The sequence below is a fragment of the Calypte anna genome, chromosome 3, assembly GCF_003957555.1.
Source record: "Calypte anna isolate BGI_N300 chromosome 3, bCalAnn1_v1.p, whole genome shotgun sequence".
Taxonomy (NCBI): domain Eukaryota; kingdom Metazoa; phylum Chordata; class Aves; order Apodiformes; family Trochilidae; genus Calypte; species Calypte anna.
In genome coordinates this window covers 101,166,154-101,186,997 of record NC_044246.1, presented here as the reverse complement: position 1 = coordinate 101,186,997, position 20,844 = coordinate 101,166,154, and positions in this window count along the sequence as shown.

The window sequence follows — 20,844 nt, the reverse complement described above, 5'->3', positions numbered from 1 at the left end:
GAAACTTCATTTTCCACAAAGAAAGGCAAAGAACATTGACTGCTGCAGTTGCTGAGCAGATCCTGCTGGTAAATTACAGGAAGTTATCTAAAAGTAACAGCTTTCTGTAATTCAGCAGAAAGGCAGCAAGGCTTGACACCTTCTTGAAGATGTGGCTAGAAATCTGATTAGAGCAATTCCTTGCTCTGTGCAGCAATTGAGAGGACACATTTTCAATAGTCAGCAATATCATCTGTAACACAGCTTTTCTGCTTTTATGTTTTACATTATTTCAACCAAATGAATGTTAAAAGCTCTGGGGAATAGCACAGTTCTTTGTATTTATACATTCATGGCCCTCATCATGGGTAAAAATTCATGGCTAAAGCAATTCAACATATCCTTTAGAGATGCTGTCTCATAAGTAACATAACATTGCTGTAACTCAAATACTGAGTTATACATATATATGTACGTATATAAAATGGCTTTACTGTCTCACATAAAGCAGTGCTTTTCCCTGTAAACAGGCATTTACATTTTTCTTAGTATAAAATATGTTATCTATTAGATTTTGGGTATAATTATTAGGACTTTATTGTCAGGGAAACCACATAATTTAGTCATTCTGTCACTGAGGAGTCAATCCATTCCATTCCAGCTGAATATCCTACATACTTAAATGTTGCCTGCTTTCCACAGGGAGCATAATGAGCTGGTATAACCAAAAGCCATGTCAGGTCTCCACTCCTATGACAAAGTAGCTCTTGCCCTGGGCCCCATGTCCCTTCCCTCCTCAAGTAACTGTGAATAGAAAGCATGAAATGTTTCCTGTTTGGGGCAGTAATTCCTAAACACTGAACAGCCCCTCCTCAGCTCTGCTGGGAAATGAGCCTGTTGGGAAGCAGCCTGTAGGAACCAGTCAAGCAGAAGAAACACTACTGTGAAACCAGATACTGGTTGTGATGGAAAAAAGGATTTGAAAGCAATCACATACATAGCTGATTACTTGGATATCTTATGATTTTGTAAAGCATATTTTATATACATAATCATATTCTTATATATATTTTTGTGTTGCATACATACTTTAAATACAGTATAAGTGATAAAACATAGCATTACATAATATATATTATATAGGTATTTTATATATAGTATTAATAGAAGCACAGTAAGAATTATAAAAGTGTGCAGGCAGTATTTAAGAACATAATCTAGACTAAAAGCAGGCACTAATGAAAAAAAATCTGTGCTTGTCTTACAAAGGGTTGGATTTTATCCAATCTCAACACAACTGTGCAAAACAAATGTGATTTTCAAACTGATTTTTTAAGAAGCTTCATTAAAGACATGGAAAATAAGAAGCTTTAAAATTCATCCTAAGGGAGACAAAATGCTTTAAGACAACTCAAAATCATTCTAAGACAAGTAGGCTTACTCGCTTTACTGATGATTATCTGTGTCTACTTATGACAAATTGATAAACACTAATATTTATGTTTATGAATGAGTTCATGAAATGAAATGAAAATATGCTTTCTGGATTTGTACATCTGGTAAGCTGACACATACCTATGGGATCTTACAGTCACAGTGCTACACACAATCATAAATCCAGGAACATACTTTGGAAGGTAAGTATTTTGTAGCCATTTTCATCATCAAACACACACCACTGGAACCAGAAATTGGGCATTGCAGGAATTGCTCTGCCAGCACCAGCCTTTGGCATTCAGACTCCCTGTGACTCTCAGTTGCAGGAGAAATTATTTCCATGAACCAATCAAGAGAGAAGCTGTTTCTCACTACCTCTGTGATAGTTCTGTGTCATAGCTCTTTTCCTTAGCTCAGACTGAGGTGCCTGAATTGTAAATTGGTGACTCTGTGGCACCAGGAAGAAGAGGCTTTGAGTCCTGTTTTCCTGCTTCATTGAACTCAGCATTCTCAGCCCAGATTTATGCCTCTCCTGGATACAAGTGGGTGGCACAGGGTAAACTTTCAAATGCTTGTCAAATTCCAAGCCATGAACATAGACAGTGATCAGATTTATTAAAAAAAAACACAGAAGGATAGCCCTCCACCCCAGCTACCTGTAAATCAAAGGGCATCTCCCTGTCACACTGGCAGTTGCCAGGGAAAGACCTAGACCTGGGTGAGCTGCTTAAAACCATGACAAAAAGAAGAAAACTGCTCTAAGGAACTGGGAAGGCTGAGAAACAATTGCAGGTAAAAATGAAGCAGCTCAGACCGATGTATTAGGAACCCATGGATAGTGCTGTCAGAGGGATGCCAAGTCTGGGCATCTGTGTCAGTCAGTAGAGAGAAGAGCCCTCAAATTCCAAACAAGGAACTTTCCAGATTGCTGTGGTTAGCAGGAATTATATGTCTAGGCAAAACAGGAATCTTAAGGGTTAATTTCTGTCACATGTTGAGTCAATTCAAGTTCAACAGACAAGTGTTGAAGAAAAGCTGGACTGTTCAGCCACCACCCTATACCCCAGCTGCAGTGATTCAGAGGAGGTCCATAAGTTCCATCTCAGCCAAGAGGACAGAACCCACCATGAGAACCAGGACAGTGTCTGGTCAGGATAACACAGAACCACTGTCAGCATCAGGAGGACATGCAGTCCCATCACCTACACCTTAGAGTGGGATGCTCTGCACAGTCGAACAAGGACAGAAACACACAAGTGACTTTTTAGCTGCAATTGTCTGTGATAAAGATCAGTAAAGAGTATTAAGATTTTTGTGAAGGCTGAAGATCTAGCACAGCAATTCTGTAAAAAAGTTATCCTATATTTAGGATAAACTGGGTATCCTAAGGCAAACTATAGATTTCAGAGCATGGAAATTAATCCAGGGCTTTTGACAACCCCTATCAAAATAAATTAATAAAGTCTGCCTTCAGCTGTAGATGAGTAAAATTAAGACTATGTGTGGACAGTGTTAAGAAGCCCTGAAAGAAAAAGTGGGTAATTAGGAAGACAAAGTTAATTACTAATCAATTGAATCTTAGATGCAACTTGCAAATTATTATGGGAAGAAAAGTTTCATATTAAGTTGTGATTTTTTGCATTCTAAAATATAATTAATTTTACTACTTTAATATATTAATCCTTCCAGCAAAACAGTATAGCAAGGAGTGTTTTCCCAGTTCAAGCAGCTAGCTTTCATACTTTTGAAATGCCCTAACAGAGTCATCTCTATTGCATAACTTCTAAGAGAAGAAATGTAAGATGTTTCCAAGTTCACTGTTCTTCCAAAATTATTTTTTAGCACTAGGGCAAGAGGCAGTTCATCACTTGCATTAAATGAAGGGGTTTGTTTGTATGAACTATGGACAAGATGTACAAAACTATCTAATAAAATTTGTCTGGGAGGAGAAAGCATTCTTTACTGTAGTTTAACAACTGGTTCACATATTAGTACATGAAAAGTCATTATTGTGATCTTTCTTCTCTTGGAACATGAGCTAGAACCAATCAGTAACATCCAAACTCCATCAGTACTCCTGAAGTTCAATAATGTCTCTAATAGTTCTTGAAAATCTGTATCAAAAACAGCAATCTGATTACAAAGAAAGAGCTCCTAGGGCAGTGACTTAAATGTAGATTTAACTGTAAGAAGAAAAGTACATTTGAAGACAGCACAAAACAGATTCTCTTCATTGGTGGCGATACATACTATAAGATCTTTCTCATGTTCAGCCACAAGACCATGTAATCATGTTTTACTCCTTTATTTCCATGCAGATACCCATAGTTACAGACAGGCTTCCATTAACTTTGGATTTGGAAAAATAAAATATTTTTAATCTTCTGTATTAGCATTTGTCTGGCATAACAGTGATCCTGTGTGGTAAATCTATTTCACAAAGTTATATAAAAATCTTGATTCAGGAGAACGGAAGGAGACTCAGCCCCCAGCAGGCTGAGCATAGTATTATAGCTTATCTCTTTACCACTATTAAAACTCAGTTACTCCATCTAAAATGCCTTTTGGGACTGGTCACTAATTCATCATGACCAGAGCTACGCCAAGACATTACAACCAGAAATTGATTTCTGGCACACAGGAATTTCTGCCCCTGCTTGATTTATTAACACACCTGTAGCTCCAAGGGGCAAAGATGAAGAAAACTGTTTCAGAAGGCAACTTAGTTGGTCATGTACTCCAAAATTACCTCTTGTAGAAATAATAAACAGAGTGTTTTATTTGTCAGTACTACAGGTATTGTAAATAGGTAGACTATTGCCAACTTCTGCAAAAAATAGTAGTTTCTGGAAGTCAAATCTCCTTCCTCATAATATTCTGCCAGAATGACTTGGCAGTAAGAGAGGAAAAAAAGGCTCAGAAAGCTGCTGGCCATGATATAGTACTGGAGTGTGGGAAATGTTTAAATACACTTCTCCATTTGAGATAATTTCCAGACCTATATTTTACGATTCTGATGACCGTCATCAAAATCTTCAAAAAGGGTTCAATATTCTGCTATTTGTCTTATCCAGAAACATTGAATCTTCAAAACTCATGAGAAATGCTATGATGATCCTCTGCTGAGCTCAACTCTGCAGTGCTAACAAGATTAATATCAGTCATCACTTATGGATCTGCTGACTGAAATCCACTTCTTCAGTGAAGTAATTCATTCTGCATCAATAAAGCTGTCAGATCATGTAAAACTCTCCAGTGATTCTTTTTCCTATATGAATAAAAGTAGACCCCACTTGGCCATTACACATTAAAGGCAACATCAAAGCTTTAACTTAAACCATTATTACCTCTACTAAAAATTCCAGTTCCTTTTCTGTTACCAGATCTTAGAGTTCATATTTCTGCTGTGGAACTTTATTAGAAATGCTATCTACAGACCAGATCAGATTAAAGTTAATGATTTCCTAATAATTCCACCTGGGAAAGCAGTTTATGATTAAACACAGAAACTCTGATTAGGGTTGATGACAGGTCACAGAGAACATAATCCTACCAACTTTATACAGCCAAGAACAATTCATTCTGCTACTGTTTCCATAAGGAGAATACACTGCAAGGCTACTCAGATCTCTCTACTCCCTCTTATCCTTTTAATTTTCAACTGTCATCTTCTTTTGATTTTGAAAACCAAGCTGACTACTGATGCAGGATTTCCCCTGCTTTAACACAGATGATTTCCTCTGCTGATTCATGTTTCCAATCAACAGGATGTTGGAGCAAGAGAGATCTCAAGGTGCCAAGTTTCAAGTGCACTGGGAGGAGTGGGAAGTGGGAAAACATCACCAAGACTTTTGGCAACTTTAGAGCCCAAAACCTTCTGTTAATCTCTGAAATCAGTTCTCTAACTCACTAAGTAGCTAACAGGGAAATGTCTTTATTCTCAGGAGATTGCCAACTTCTGCAGAGATTAATACAGACACCTTTGCAATGAAACCAAATAAAAACACAATTTTCCCCAACTACAGAAAAATCAAACCCATTTGTTAACTGCCCTCTATGCTCTTGGAAAAAAATAACACAGATCCATATCAAAAGGGATGAAAACAGACTTGGACAAATCAGTGTTAAACAACCTCAATAAAAACACTATTAAGAAGCTGTAGCTTTCTTTTTTTGTTCAGGTAGGTAATAAAACAAACCATTTAATGGCTGACTCTTAACAGAAAATTCTTTCACATCCACTTTGGCCACTGGAAAGGGAAAGAACTTCAGCTAAAAATATGCATTTTCTTATTTTTGCTCAAATTTTTTGACTGCAAAATGATCAACATTACTTCTGAGGACAGTGTTTTGATTTTTCAATGAAAACGTTACAAATCATGCAGGAAAAAGTAGCAAACATGGCAAATTAATATTTTTTAGAGAAAAAAGAAAATATAATTTCCCAATATGTCAAAAAAAAATGTACATATGCTTCTCATATAAGTTCAACTGTACTTCAAATGAAAAACATGAAGCTTGTCTAAATACAAAGCAATCTAAATTGTCATAAACCCATTAAAATATCCAACTATGCTTGGAGATCCAGACTAAAGCATGCTGGCAATTTAGTGACAAGGAATCTAAGCTGTGACAGCCTACATAGTACTTTTCTGCAGAAACAAAAAGCTCCAATTTCAACCAGATTCTTTTAGTTATTTAAGAATGAAAGGTTGTTTTGGTTTTAAGACAAAGTTAGTTTTCCTTTATGACTGCAGAAAACTTTAATTTCCTTCATGCTAGATTCTTTTATGGCTACTCTCAAACCAGAGCTGAATTTTTCTCAGGCACTTAAAATAATGATTTGTTTTAAAATGGCACTTTATTTTAGCTTATCTTAATATAGAAGAAAAAAAAGCCAGACAAAGTTCAAATTGTTCATACTAGAAAGCCCTCTCTGAAAAGTCATAAATTGGATTACTACTCATTTTTTTTTTAAATCCTAAACATATTCACTATTGGGACTGATGCCTGATAAAAATCTGTATCTACAAAAATAATTTGGAAGAAACCTTAATCAGACCTTGTATAGATGACTGAAATCTATTATTAATCTGTTCCTTAAATACAATTTTCACTGGAAATCCATTTTGAGACATATTGGTAACACTGACTTTCATTTACTTGCTTTTTTGATCCAGTATGAGCCTTCTTTTCAGACAACCACATGTGCCATTCCTTAGCATCCTGACAGTCGGGCTGAGGGCCACTTCATAAAAGTAACTGTAGAGCTGGGTGATAGTCCAGTTTTGTCAAAATAGTGCAGACTGAGCCTAATATATGATATTTCAATAAATACATTTGGGCAATGGCACTTCATCCTGGAAATGCTTTCACATTCCTCTCTGCTGGGAACAGTGTTTTCTGATGCAGATTCTTTGATTTTCCTGCAGGATCTCCTAAACTTTGCAGGTGTTACTGGAGAGAAAATCCCTTATCAGCAGCTTCCAGCCTAGTTCAGCTGATATGGTTTATTGTTCCTCCGGCACAGCACACGGGTGCTATGGATGCTCAGGCAGTCCTGCCTGGGCTCCCACTCAGCTTTTGTGTGTTGCTTTGATCAGCTCCTGGCTTTGGATGAAAGCAATTCTTTAGAGACCACCTTCCAACTCTCTTAAAAAAGAAGAATTACATACATAAAACAAATTGAGCTTGTTAAGCAGCAGGAAGAAGCCAAGTAGAGGGAGGAGAAAAGGAGGGAAGGATGTGTCACAAATCAGCACTAGGAAGTGATGATCAAAGTGGGGAGTGGGAGATTAGTAAAAAATGATCCTTAAGTTGTACAGGTCTGGGTCATTCCCTTTCCCAGCCCTCTAAGCACAAAGACATTCTCACTATTATCCTGGAAAGAGATATAATTCTCTTTCCAAGAATTGTCTCACATATCAGCTCTGTACTTTCGAGCTCTTGAGACCTTAGTATAAAGCAATAGGAAGTGGACTGGCAAGCCAGAGGGAGAGTGATTGTCTGGAGATGCATGTTTTCCAAAGAAAATTCTAAGAAATCAGCACTCAGGGTGTATTACTCTTTCTTCTGGCTACTGTTGCTAGACACTGTTTCTAAGAAGCTTTTCAGAATCCAAAATGAATACACAAAGAGTAATCCTACACTGGTTGTACAATCCCAAAACCAAGCTTTTCCCTACTCCAGGCATACCCCTCCAGGCTCATTCCTGGAAGCAGGGCAGCAGCCTCCCTAGGGCAGCTCCAGGCACACAGGGATGTGGAGCTAAAGACTCTTTGGAGCCTTCTCCTTCAGAGGAGCAGAGACAGAGTCAGTTTCTGTGGCAGGTCTCCAAGGATACACTGAAGAGGTTTACAGGCTTTTACCTTGCTCAGGAAAGGGTCTCCTAGCTTGAAGGAGATCCTACTGATTTCTTCTGGCAGAGCACACTAGGCTATATCTGTATCATATTTTCCACCTAATAAAAAAGATTAGACAGGAAGACAAATGGAGCACTCACCATCTGTGGACAGCAGACACATCTTCAGATGAATGTATTACATTGAAAAATACAACTGAACATCAAGCTCTACCCAATCAGGTCCATTCCACATATAGTATATGTTAAAATACATTAAATAAGAAACATTCACAAAAATAAATATGTAATCAAAAAACATTAAACAAGGATCTTTAAAGAACACTACAGAGGTAAAATTTCATCAATTTAAGAAACTGAACTTAGCAGTTTGAGATCTGAGCTACTTTAAGGGTTTGAAAATTCAATTTCTTTTTTGTTGTTGCTGTTTTTTAGTCGGTTGGTTGGTTGGTTTTGGTTTTATATCCCAGAGTTTTTCTTAGAGGAAATCACTCACCCCAAAGACAACAAATAACTAACAAGGCAGGAGGCACAAAAAATGCAGACAAATACATATAGTTAAAACATTATTATTAGCTGTTAAATGTCTCTCAGATACAATATTTGAACAATAACCAATATAAGACAGTGTGAGTATGTTAACATTTTCACTAAACAGTATTTTTCAGCAGGCAGATACTGGCTATGTAATAAAAAACAGACTGTACCGTGATGAAAGCATGCGTTCCTCAGTGACATCCAGACACCCAAAGTTTCAGATTCTGACTGCACTGCCGAACATCTTACACCTGTGGTAGCTGCCAGTGATTATATCTTTAGGGAGTTTTCCTTCTTTTGATATACAAGAGTCTGCTGCTTGGCGAATCAGTCAGGACACTTAAGGCTCCTGAGTCAGCACTGTGTGCAACTCAACAACTCAGTCAGGTCACTGTGACATGAACACTCTCTTGTCACAGTAGAGAAGGTTTCAAAGCTATCTATTCTGCAGCTATGGGAAAAACAAAGTAATGAGACCACAGTATACCCTGGCAAGCTGTTCTCTAATTTGTGTGCTGGATATACTAAGTGATGAATGGTCTGATTTTACGTCCTATTAACACAGAAGTGAAGTGCTGTGCTGGGTCATGGTGCTCCTGGCCAAGCACACATCAATCTGTCAGTCTGAAGCATTATTGTCAACAGTTTTGATGCAGGTTTGTGCAAGAACTGAAGGTGAGTTTTCCAAAGAAATGGGGATGTCCTTTTGCATTATATAGGTAACAAAATCATTAAAGAAAGCATAAAATGTCTACTGTGGGCAATTCATTTTGCTTACAGAAGTAAAGATCAACAGAAGATAAATTAGATATGTAGCAATACTATCTTTGTGTACATACTGTGCCTGTATCTTCTGAAAAAAAGGATAGGAAATTAAAGCAATATTTGAGAGATTATCTTCAATATACTGCTAAATATGCAAAGACACATATCGCATCACATTTGAACAAAAGCTGCATCTTTTCAAGATACAAGAGCACACTTAGAAAGAACATTTATTTCTGGTAAAGGCACATTTATCACAAATTGCAGTACATCACTTCAGAAACTGAAGGCAATTATTCTGAAAATGGAATTTTATTTCTCCTATGGCTTCAAGTCATGAAACTTTCAGATATGAGCTTGCTTTTAAACTCAGTTAAGTATCACTGAATTTACTAAAATTAAGCTGTTATCTAGGCTCTCAGCTGAACTGAGGTTTCTGTCTCTTGTATGCAGGATACTCTACAATGAAAGGAGATTATTTTATGGTTCAGGTGTTAAACTTTTTTTTCAGCCTTCAAGTTTGGGGCAGGGTTTAGTGACAGGCTCAAGCTGCTCTAAACTGAAGTTACAGCTGAAAAGGAATGTCTCACAGTTCTGATTACATATTCCCCTTCTATTGTTCAATGGCATGGATCTGAGCTGAAAATTAGTAATGTTTGTATGGCTACGTTTAGCTAGATCAAAGCCCTCATTTAGCTATGTATAAAATATACATATGCAAAAGAAAAGACTCAGAAACACGAGAGAGGATCTTCTTCAGCAGACTACAAAAATGCTTTAACCAACATATTTATCTCTTAAAACTGCACTTTCTGATTCTCCTTCTAAAACACAAAGGAGAAATAAATTATTTTAAAGCCTGCTACGATATCCTTCAGAGGTACCATAGGTGATTTAGTGTTTTCACTCTGAACAATTTTCATTTTAAGGGAAAGCTTATTTATTTGGTAATTTTTCAAAATATACACTCTGTACTCCATATATACTCAGTGTTTAAGAGACATTTGGACAATGCCCTTAACAACATGCTTTAACTCTTGGTCAGCCCTAGTTTGAGAGGCAATTGTACCAACTGAAGGTTGTAGGTCCCTTCCAACTGAAATAGTCCATATTCTTTTCTTTTCATATTTCAGTTTTAGATAGAAACACTGTATGAAAGTATGTGAGAAGGAAAGTGTACAGAAAGCAGTATGTGATGCTCTAGGACAGTGACTGGTATGTTTTTCTGTTACTATGGAGGTGAACGAGTTTCATAGATGTTCTATACTTAACACCAAACACGGGAAACTTCAGTCATGTCATTTTCAAGTAGGGTACAAAATCATTCAGCTAGAGAAGCAGAAATTGCTGTCTGGTTTCCTATCAGCATTATAATTGTGTGTCTTAAACATATTAACCTGACAAGATGACACTTAAAAGACTGTATTGACAACTGAAGTTCAGAGAACACAAAAAGGAAAACAAGTACAAGAAAGACACATGTATGTGTGTGATAGCACGTGATTTTGGAAGAGTCACTTTTAATAATTTACCAGGTTAACAATGACACAAGCCAGAAAATTTACATTTTCAAGAGGCATAACTTGATTGATGCCAGCCAAACATACTTGTCTCCTAACTGTGGTGCATTCATGGACAAAATTTCCCTAGGGTGCTTCACAGGGTACTGCCTAGGACAAAGTCTAGGATGCTGCAATGCCTCTCTTTGGGGCTGGAAACACCACATCTCTCTTAAATGGGATTAATGTAAAGTGAGATTAATGTAGGGTAGGTGTTAATGTGATTTTCAGTAATGGAATGCAGAAAGTAAAAGGAGCCTGCCTGCTTTGGATACAGGCATGGAGGAGGAACTTCAGAAGGAGAAAAGGTGAGCAAGCACAGAGGGGCTTACAGTGTTTGATTGGTACCCAGAGCAGGAACTCCAGGCATGGGTGATGAGCACGGGGTTAGAACCAGTGGGAGTTGGTCTGTATGCAGCTGCTGATGCAACAAAGACCAGAAAAGAGAGGGTCTGCCTGCTGAATCTGCACAAAATGAGTCAGTAATGTAAGTGATGAATTGCCAAAACATTTGAAAGGGGCAAGTCAACCATATAATTAGACCAACAAAAGGTATATAAAATATATATCTTGTACCCTAGGCACTTAGATAAAAGAATCCCTTTTTTTCAAAGGAATCTACAAGGCATGTTTTCCAAAGCCTGAGGACACTGGAACAGAAGTGAAACAAGTGACATTTGAGGTTATAACCTCAAAGAAACAAGATTTTCAGAAGTTCAAAGAAAAGAGTAAGGCCAAAAATAATGACCAGTATAGTGAGTATATTTTACCAGGACACTAATTTACAAAGAACAAATTAGTCTACTGCACAAGCAGAAAGGAAAAAAAATGTTATTAAAGAATAAAACAAAAGGTCAAATAGAACAACCCCATCAGGCTTCAATACTGAATGAAAAGGAAAAAAAAAAAATAAAAAAAAAAAGGAAGAAAGAAAATAATGACAGGAAATACACAGTGAAAACACTTAAGAGACCAATAAATTGCAGTCTCTTGGTAATTCCTCCTTAAACACCAACTTCAGGGACCTTCAAGATTGAGAAATTAAAATAAACAGGGTCATGCTGATCTTGAGGCAAGCAATAGACTTAATTACTGCAGCAGACAAGGATGAATCATACCTAAGCAAACTCCCATTCGTTTCCAATAGAATGCATTATTAATCACACATTGTTTTACAACTGGTGCAACCCTTGCCAGAGCAAGCCTTCATTTTCTCAGGGCACGAAGGAACATTTCAGAGTGACATGACTGTTTCTTCATTGCTCTTCAGGGTAACCAAAATTGTTGTTGCTTTCATATCTCTCCCACACTTTGTTTTTATTCAGGCACTGCACAAAAGCACTTGGCACTTGTGCAGTCATGCTGTACCTGTGCAAAAATCTTAAATGAATGTTCACAGACCATTTTTAAAAACATAAAAGCTACAGCCTGACTTCTGCAGCTATTAACAGCACTAACTGTTCAGAACACTTCCTTGAGTGTTCCTTCATCTCTAGCAATTGTCATACCAGTAAAAAAACCCTCCAAATCTTCAGCTTGAGTAACATCCATTTGAGTGCTTAGAAACAGCTCCTAAGAACTCTCACCTTTCTTTGCTCTCATTGTGAGAGATCTCATTTGCCAAGACATGATGCAGGATGCTGTACTGTACACTGGGTCAGGAGACAAAATGTGGCTCTGTCTTACATACACCTGGGGAACAAGCACATTACATTCTGGTGCGAATGTGAACTGAAACTACTTGAAAAAATATTGACCTCAGTGTAAGTCATTTGATACGCTCACGTTAACCCACTGCTTTCTCCAACTTCAAATACAGTGACAGTGCTATTCCACTGCAAACTATTAAAGAAACTCATAATATTACCACTGCAATTGCCATGGTTTGTACCTATCTCCCAATATGCCATTTATTTATGTTCCCAACCCCTGTATACACTTGGGAAGGAATCACGTCTGTGTGTACCAATGCCTGGCTTGCTTTCATAGCTGAGGAATACAGATCTCTGCTCATAGGAAAAACAAATATAACACAGCACAACTACACACATAGCTGTTGTACTAAAGCACAAATTTCCATCAATCTCTCTTTAACTAGTGGAAATCACTGAGGCTTCAATCTCTTTAGTTTGCCTTGATTTTATATAAATTTTTCTTAAGAATTCTATCATCTAGTCACTTGATTGATATTAAGGAGCTTAGTGCTGCATATTGGATGCATTAATTCAAAATGCTCACAACAGCAAAGCTCTCAATCCCCCTTAAATAATAACTGTGCCTTTTTACTTTTGAGAAGCATCTGAATCTCCAGCTTCTCTTTCTTCAGACTGAAGATTCTGTGTCAGAATTTCTAAGCATTTCAGTGGTTAATAATATCTCCTAAGTCAGGATATGTTCTTCCTTCGTTTTACTGATGGGAAATTACAGTCTGGAGTGATACTAGCATAGCTCCCATGAGCATCTAAATTCCTAATTACAACTGAAATCCCTGGCAGTTAATGCTATCTGAATACTTTAAGAATCTGAGTTCAGATATTTCACCTGTGGAAATCTGAATGCAACACTCCTGAGATACCTCGTTGTACTGGATCATCATCTGTTTTAGCATCTTATTAAATATTTACCTATTTAGTTTAAATACTGATAGATGCATAGAGTTCAAAGGGTATGGAGGAGTTATTCTTTCAACTTCTGCAATGCTAATCAGAAAACCTAATGATATAGCCATGTAGAAACAAATTTTTGATTCTTGCAATGTTATCTCATATATTAACATCACTGTTATTTTTCAGCTGTGAAATTAGTATGAGCAATGTGAAAATACTTTCATTATGTTACCACCAAAATACTTTAGTACTGTTTCCAGGGCCTCAAAACTTAGCTTTCAACAGCAACCTTACAAAATCTATTTTAGCATAATATTCTGCACATCCAAAATTTGGTGCTGAAGCAGCATAGTGACTATATATAAGGCTACTTACTTTGGAAGAAAAAAAACTATAAAAAAAACCCAAACACTAGCATTTATTTTAAAATTACATTAATTTAAAGTGTAATGTTTGCTCTTTTACCTTAGAATTTATCAAAAAGAAATCCTTGTCTGCCAGAATGATAATTAAATCTTCAACAAAATTAGAACTGCATTTGACAGTTGTATGGTTTCTGGTGTTAGGCTGAAAGCAATGTTAAAATCTTTACTATTTACCAACTGCTCATACTACAGAAAAGAAGCTGCAGAGGAAGAATGTCAGTGTGACATTTTTGCTCTGACATTTTGTCTTGTCCTGGTTTGAAATCATTACTGCAGGTTATATAACACATCTTTAAAGTATTAGTAGGAGAGGCCATCAAGAGCAATAGATCTTTACAGAGAGGAATAGAAACTACAAGAAGTAAACTTTTTTGTTGTTTTCAATATCAAGCAAAGCACCAAATCAGATTGTAAGAAACACAGAAAGAAGCCAAGAGCTAAAAACAAATCATGATTATGCCATAGCATAAATGGATAATCTGCTTATGCTGGTGTGCATCTTGTGCAGTTTGGATATGTTGAGTAATAAAGGACATGGTAGAACATAAAAAGGTTCAAAGAAAGACAAGAAGGAAAACTAAACTTTATAGTTAGCTGGTATTCAGAATGGAAAAGAGGTACCTTAGAGGCATGGGCTAGAAGCCTACAAAATCATTACTAGCACATCAAGGGTGCATATTAGACATTAGGAAGAAATTCTTCACTGTGAGGATGGTGAGACCCTGAAAGATGTTGCTCAGGGAAGCTGTGGCTGCCCCATCCCTGGAAGTGTTCAGGGCCAGGCTGGATGGGACTTTGAGCAACCTGGTCTGGTGGGAGGTGTCCCAGCCCATGCAGGGATGTTGGAACTACATGATCTTTAAGGTCCCTTCCAACCCAAACCAACCTATGATTCTAAGATAAGACACATAGTTCACTATATCTAAAAGTTTAAAAATTAAGAAATTCTCGCTTTTATATAATTTTAATGCCCTTATTTCAATCAGCTGATAGTGTCTCATATTTTTAAAAAAAGCTGGACATTGCTCTCACATTACAGTATTATCTATTCTACATTGTCCTTGCAGCAGAGAACAGTCTTTCATGATCAAGGAGGATTTAAAAGAACAGAGTTCATGTGGCTAGACAGAACAAGCACTCTAAGCAGACAGCATGAACAGTACAAATGGTGTGGCTGAAACACCACGTCTGGACATATTGAACCAATTGACATGTTAGGAACAAGCTTTTATGTAACAGCAAAAATCTTGCCTTAAAGGGCTGACTCTTCCATATCTCTCAGGCTCCATTTTCCTGTAACTTGCATTAGAGTTATGCACCCAGTATATTTTACACACTCATCACTTGTTCAATAACAGAAAACGTTTCCCACAAAACAGGTTTTTTCCTAAACATCTCAGAAAAATAGATCTTAGCTTTATGATATAATTTGAAATCATGAGAAAGATGCATTTTAAAAAGTTAGCACAAGATCAACAGGCAACAAGTTCAGACTTCTAATTCAAACTTTGAAAATGAAAATTTTCTTTGATCCAGAGCAAGTGGCTTCACCTGCCCACCACATGGCACTTTGGTTGCACTACTTTGTCCCATATCTCAGGTTTTGGAAGGTTTAAGATTATTCTAATTTATAACAAATCCTAATACATTAATATTATGATATCAGCTTCTGGTCTCCAAACCTATATATAGTTTATCACTAAAAAATACAGGTAATTCTACTTACTAAAACATGGTTTCTTGAAAATGCCTTGGATCCTGAAGTACTGCTTATTTTGTAAACAAACACTATTGCACAGCTTTCAGGAAAAAGCACTGCATCAGAACTTAAATTCTGAAGAATAAATAAAAACATTATATTGAAGGTAAGGTAGCAGTATGACAGAATATGTGATAAACCATATATAAATAATTCTAAAGGATTTATCCTATGCAGGGAAACACCTTCATAAGTACTGAGGTATATATTATAACAATACTCAGGCTGCCAAGGCTAAGTCATTGAGTCACCATCTCTGGAGGTATTTCAAAGACCTGTAGATGTGGTGCTGAGGGACATGGTTTAGTGGTGGAACTGGCACTGCTGGGTTAATGGTTGAACTTGATCTTAAACAAAAATTATTTTATGATTCTAAAATTCTGTAAAGAGTTTCTAGTTTGTCTACAAGCTATCTAAGTCTCAGAAACATGGTCTTTGACTAAAGAAGAGTTTAAGTCGTGCTCACAAGGGGCCCAGATAATTTTCAGCTAGAAGTATTACTTCTCTTCATTGTCTCCTGTGTCAAATACTGTGAAGAAGAAAAGAGAAGAATTTGGTTCACACAATTGTAAATTCTACCTCTACTAGAATTCTGTTATCAAAGTCCTTCCTTTTCTTCTAACACTCTGACTGGTAACTTGTTTCTGTGCTTGACATTATGGACTTAGACAGAGTATATTATCTTTTTGGCATCATCTTCTGCATTCAGTTAACAGTCTGTATATTGCATCAGTAGCATCATCCCATTAAGGTGCTCATTCTTTACCAAACTAGAGTGTTACATAACTTTTTTCTTACTGAATGCCTTTTTTAATTCCTAAGAAATTTTGAAGATTTGCTTCCTTAGAATAAATTCAGCTTATAGGCATCTTGGGGTTTTATACCACAATATCCTAGTATCCTATTAAGAAGCTCTTTGTTGGCAACAGCTATATCCCAGTGATGGATAAAAATAAATCAGGGTGGTAGATACTACCTGTAAATACACCCATATCAACACACATGAACACACACACAAGTTCTATAGTCCTGATGCTGAGCCTCCATTTCAGTGCATAACCTGACATTTGCTGATGCAGTAGTTTCCTTCTCCAGTTGACATTAATTGTTCTGCTTTCATGACCTCACAAGAATTTCGCACAACAGGCAGAGGAAAAATATGCCCCTTACCCAGCAGTATTACTTTTAGTTTTTCCTATTAGTTACTTTTTCTCTGTCTGTCACATTCAACAGTTCTTAGCAGTAGACTCCATATAAATGAGTTTATTGGAAGACCCATGCAGATGAAGCCCCAGTAACCAGTGCTGCTGAATAAGGCAGGTACTTCCATTCATGTGAGGTTGTAATTTCCCAGCAATCTTATCCACTTATCAGCTACATCCAAACAGGGAACATGGCTCCTTTGCTATGCCCACACTGCTAAATACAGCCAGGCCATGGGTCATTCTGTGGTGTGCCCATGTTAGGTTCCTTGGATACATGTAGTGCCCCAGGGCTTTGTGGAAATAACCATTATGGGTGGTTTGACACAGAAATTTAATCAATGCCAGTACAGTGTTGCAAGTCATTATAATTATGTTTTCTTAACATGAAACTGAAGGGCTGAGAAAATGTTTTAGTAGGAAAAAGTCTACTGGGACATCATGTGAGGTCCCTGCATACTGGGAACAGCCGTGGGTTCATGTCATTCCCAGCCCAGGCACTTTCTGGTAAATTATTAACCACCACAGGCCAAAACTGTACCAGAAATCTAACTCTAATCAGGAGTTCCAGTGCTCAGACTCACCCCAAAACTGTTTTATTTAGCACTACAGACCGTGCCTCCAAGGCCACATGCATCCTGATCACAGTTTTCCTTTCTTCATCCTACTTTTTGTGGTTTCTTTTCTATGCACTGTCTTTTTAAAACTGGAAATTCTCTCTAAATGTCCTTCCCAGAAATTATATACACAGTCCACTTCCACCTACTTCTTCCCAAGAACTGAAATATTAAGCAGTGAAAAAACTAATACTATACACCATTAGGCTTTAAGAGCACAATTCTTATGAAAGATCAGGAAAGTTCTATTTTGAGACTGAATTGCAGACCCAGAGGCATTCTGCTGGTTTTATTGCAGTTATACATATGCAGCTGTGGGAAGAGACACAATTTTATTTACCTTTACACTCCATAGACTAAGTGAATATGTGAGCAAGTTGCCTATCTGCCTTCTTTATGTTAGTAAAGCTCCTACATCAACTCCTGAGTTTTGTAGGTGATTTGTGGGTGATTTGGGTCATGTCTTCACTCCACGCTTCTCGTGACCCATGGCACCAGGGAGGGTAAGATGCTGCTCACACCACTCAGCAGCAAATTTTTCAGTCTATTCCCCTTCCCATTACAACCAAGTTCATGTTTTTCATGTGTATTCTTGTTACTTTGCATGTTTTAAACTGCTTTTACTTCATCTCCCTTACTCTGTCCCATTATTCTGCAGTATCAATGAGAACTGACTGCACAATGCTAGCTCTTCATTTTCTGAGGCAAGTCAGAGAGGAGATTCAGCACCCATTAAAAAGAATAAAAAGATATATGATGACAAAATGGCCTGAGAAGTTTTTCTCACTGAAATGCATAAAGGCTGCTTTTATGTTTCTTCTGGCATTAGTAAGAGAGTTATTTTAATTTCATTTTAACTTACACATATGTCAAGCACCTAAGCAACTAAGTGATAAAAAGGCTATTTAAAAATATAGCAATTAAAGGTAAAAAAAAAAACTTTTTTGCAGGGGAGCTGATACAGGTGGCAGCAAAATTTAATCTGAACTTTGGTTGCAACTTCTCAGAGCATAAAACCTGTACTATCCATCAGTATTTACTTTTCACTTCTTTTCAGGTTTCTCAGACTCCTGTGTATCCTCCCATGGTAGTTAAGAAGTTTCTCAAGCTTTCTCTACCAACCCACAACCAAAACTCACTTTTGAAAGACTGTTAGACCAAAAACTTGTGGGACACCACAAGACACCAGTTTTTCGGAAGAAAATTCAAGCTTAACTATTTCACCTAATCACACCTAGTTCAGTGCACATAGATCAGAGTGAGACTTAAACCATTCTTTCCCTATGAAAATTAGCATGGGCATCAGAAAAGTGTTATGGAGAAGCATGGGAAGTCAAACATAAAAAAAGAAGAGAGGAAATAACAAAAGCAAGCTCTTTTTTAATATCTAATTTGTTGCATAATCCCATTGGCTCCTCTGTTTCTTTTATTAGGAAAAATTGTGAATAAGTATGCCCAGTATAATTTCATATCTTTAATTACCTTCTAGGCCTCCTAGAACTTTTATCCCCTCTTTCTGCACTACCCAAAGCTGAAGAACTCTTGCCCATCCAGTCTTTCCTGTAGAAACTCCTCTATAGCTCCAGTCATCCTCGTCTCCATTCCAGCACTTCTCTGGCTCTACTATAAAAACAGACCCGCATACATTATTCAACATATGGGTTAGCAGCAGATTAGTATAGTGGTAAAATACCATTTTCCTTCTTATTTTATTTTTATTGTCCTCTTAATAATTATTCATACTTGCCTAACTGCCACTGATCTTTGACATAACCTTTAACCTTGATCTTAAGATCTTTGATCTTAAAGCCTGTCTCTTGAGGCAGAACAGCTAATTCAAATCACATCCCTATGCATGGATATTTAGTTGCCAGGCTTTTTTTTTATACAACACTGGACACTATCTATCATCTAATTTCTAGGTAATTAATTCTGCCTTACCTTTACCAATGGAAAGCTACAATGTCTGACTTCCCTATACAAAAGTTATAATGACTTTTCCAGCAGTTCTTGTAATTCTAATTAGGCTTCTCTATTTAAGTGATATAGAATGAAAGCCAATACTTAAAAATGGATTTTATAAAGCTTTTTTATGGACAAGTGATCTATAGCAGATACACAGAAATATCAAACAGACAGATTACCCCATCTGAATTTGGAAGACCATTCATGTACTTCTAAGAATGTCAGACTTGCACATCTTACCTCAGATGTGAGCATCTGCAAATGTGTAAAAGTAGGTGTCAGAAGAGGGAATCCACTCTCCTCTAACACAGGTTCTAAATATTTTTTTCAGTAGTTTTTCCAGTTTGTGCAGTGAGTATCTCTCCTTTCTGGACTGACTTTAGACATATTCATGCCTCTTATTTTGTTTTGATGCAGTATTCATACATGTACATGATAGATGCGATTAGAGCATGACCTAACTGAAAAAATTATCTATTGATTTTTTTTCTAAGGTGAGTTTCAGCCAGATCAGTCCCTTAAGCTATTTCACCACACAGCCACACAAAGCATATGCTACCTGTGCAGCTGTGGAACTGCTGTGGGAGTGAGTGGTTTGCAACACCAACCACCTAAGATGTTGGCCATAGTCATCAGGAATATTATACAGCAAATCTATGTTTTGAAATACGTGTTTAATGACAGTCAAGAGATAAATACTTTTCATAAATTTATATAGCAGAAAGTTCTGGTTTAGTATCCAGCAGAGATAACTAAAGAGGCAATTCTGTAATCCTCAAAGATTGGTGTGGAAATCTTTACGAGAAAAAATACATTTTCCTCTTATTTCCCTGACTTCTGTCATCCTTATTTAGAAATTACACATTTGTGACATAACAGAATATGTCTTGAGTGCAAAGAGCAGTGACCTATTAACTAGCTAAGTTTATTACCTAAGCCTCTGATGAAATCTGATACCTGTAGATGTATCACTTCTGATAAAAATTTAAGTTAATTTGTTTTGTCATAGGATCAGAATTTAAGTTCATGATCTTATTTCTGTTAACACTTCTTTTTTATGTGGAGTGTGTCCTTGATTTATTGGAACTGTTCTTTCATGTAAAGCTAGGCACAGAGCTGCCTGCAAAAATCAGGGTGTAACTCTGACAAGAAAAATGAGGCAGGGGCAGTAAGAAAAATTATAAAATTTTATAGAAAGTCCAAACCTTTGTTCTCCATGTTTTTCTATAAGTAATATTATATTCTATATTATAAAATATATTATTTATAGAATAAACAAGCTTAAGTATCAGTGTTCACTATCCATATTCTGAAAGTGAGATGCAATTACTTTGAACTCTCAGTATAGCAATTAAAAAGAATACAATCCTCCAACCTCTCTGGGGTCACTCAGGCATGCTAGCAAATCTGTAGCTGTTGATCCTCTTCACTAGATGAGGATACAGGAAGGTAAGGAATGGTGAGTCATCCAAATGCCCAAAAGATCGGTTTTCAAGTGCCATACCCATCCAAATAAATAACAGTCATCCCAGCACATCTGTTACTTGTTACTCAGTTTAGTGTAGCAACAGTGATACTGTTATACTCCTTCTCCCATCTAAAGTTTACCCATACCTTTTTACTAAAGCTTTA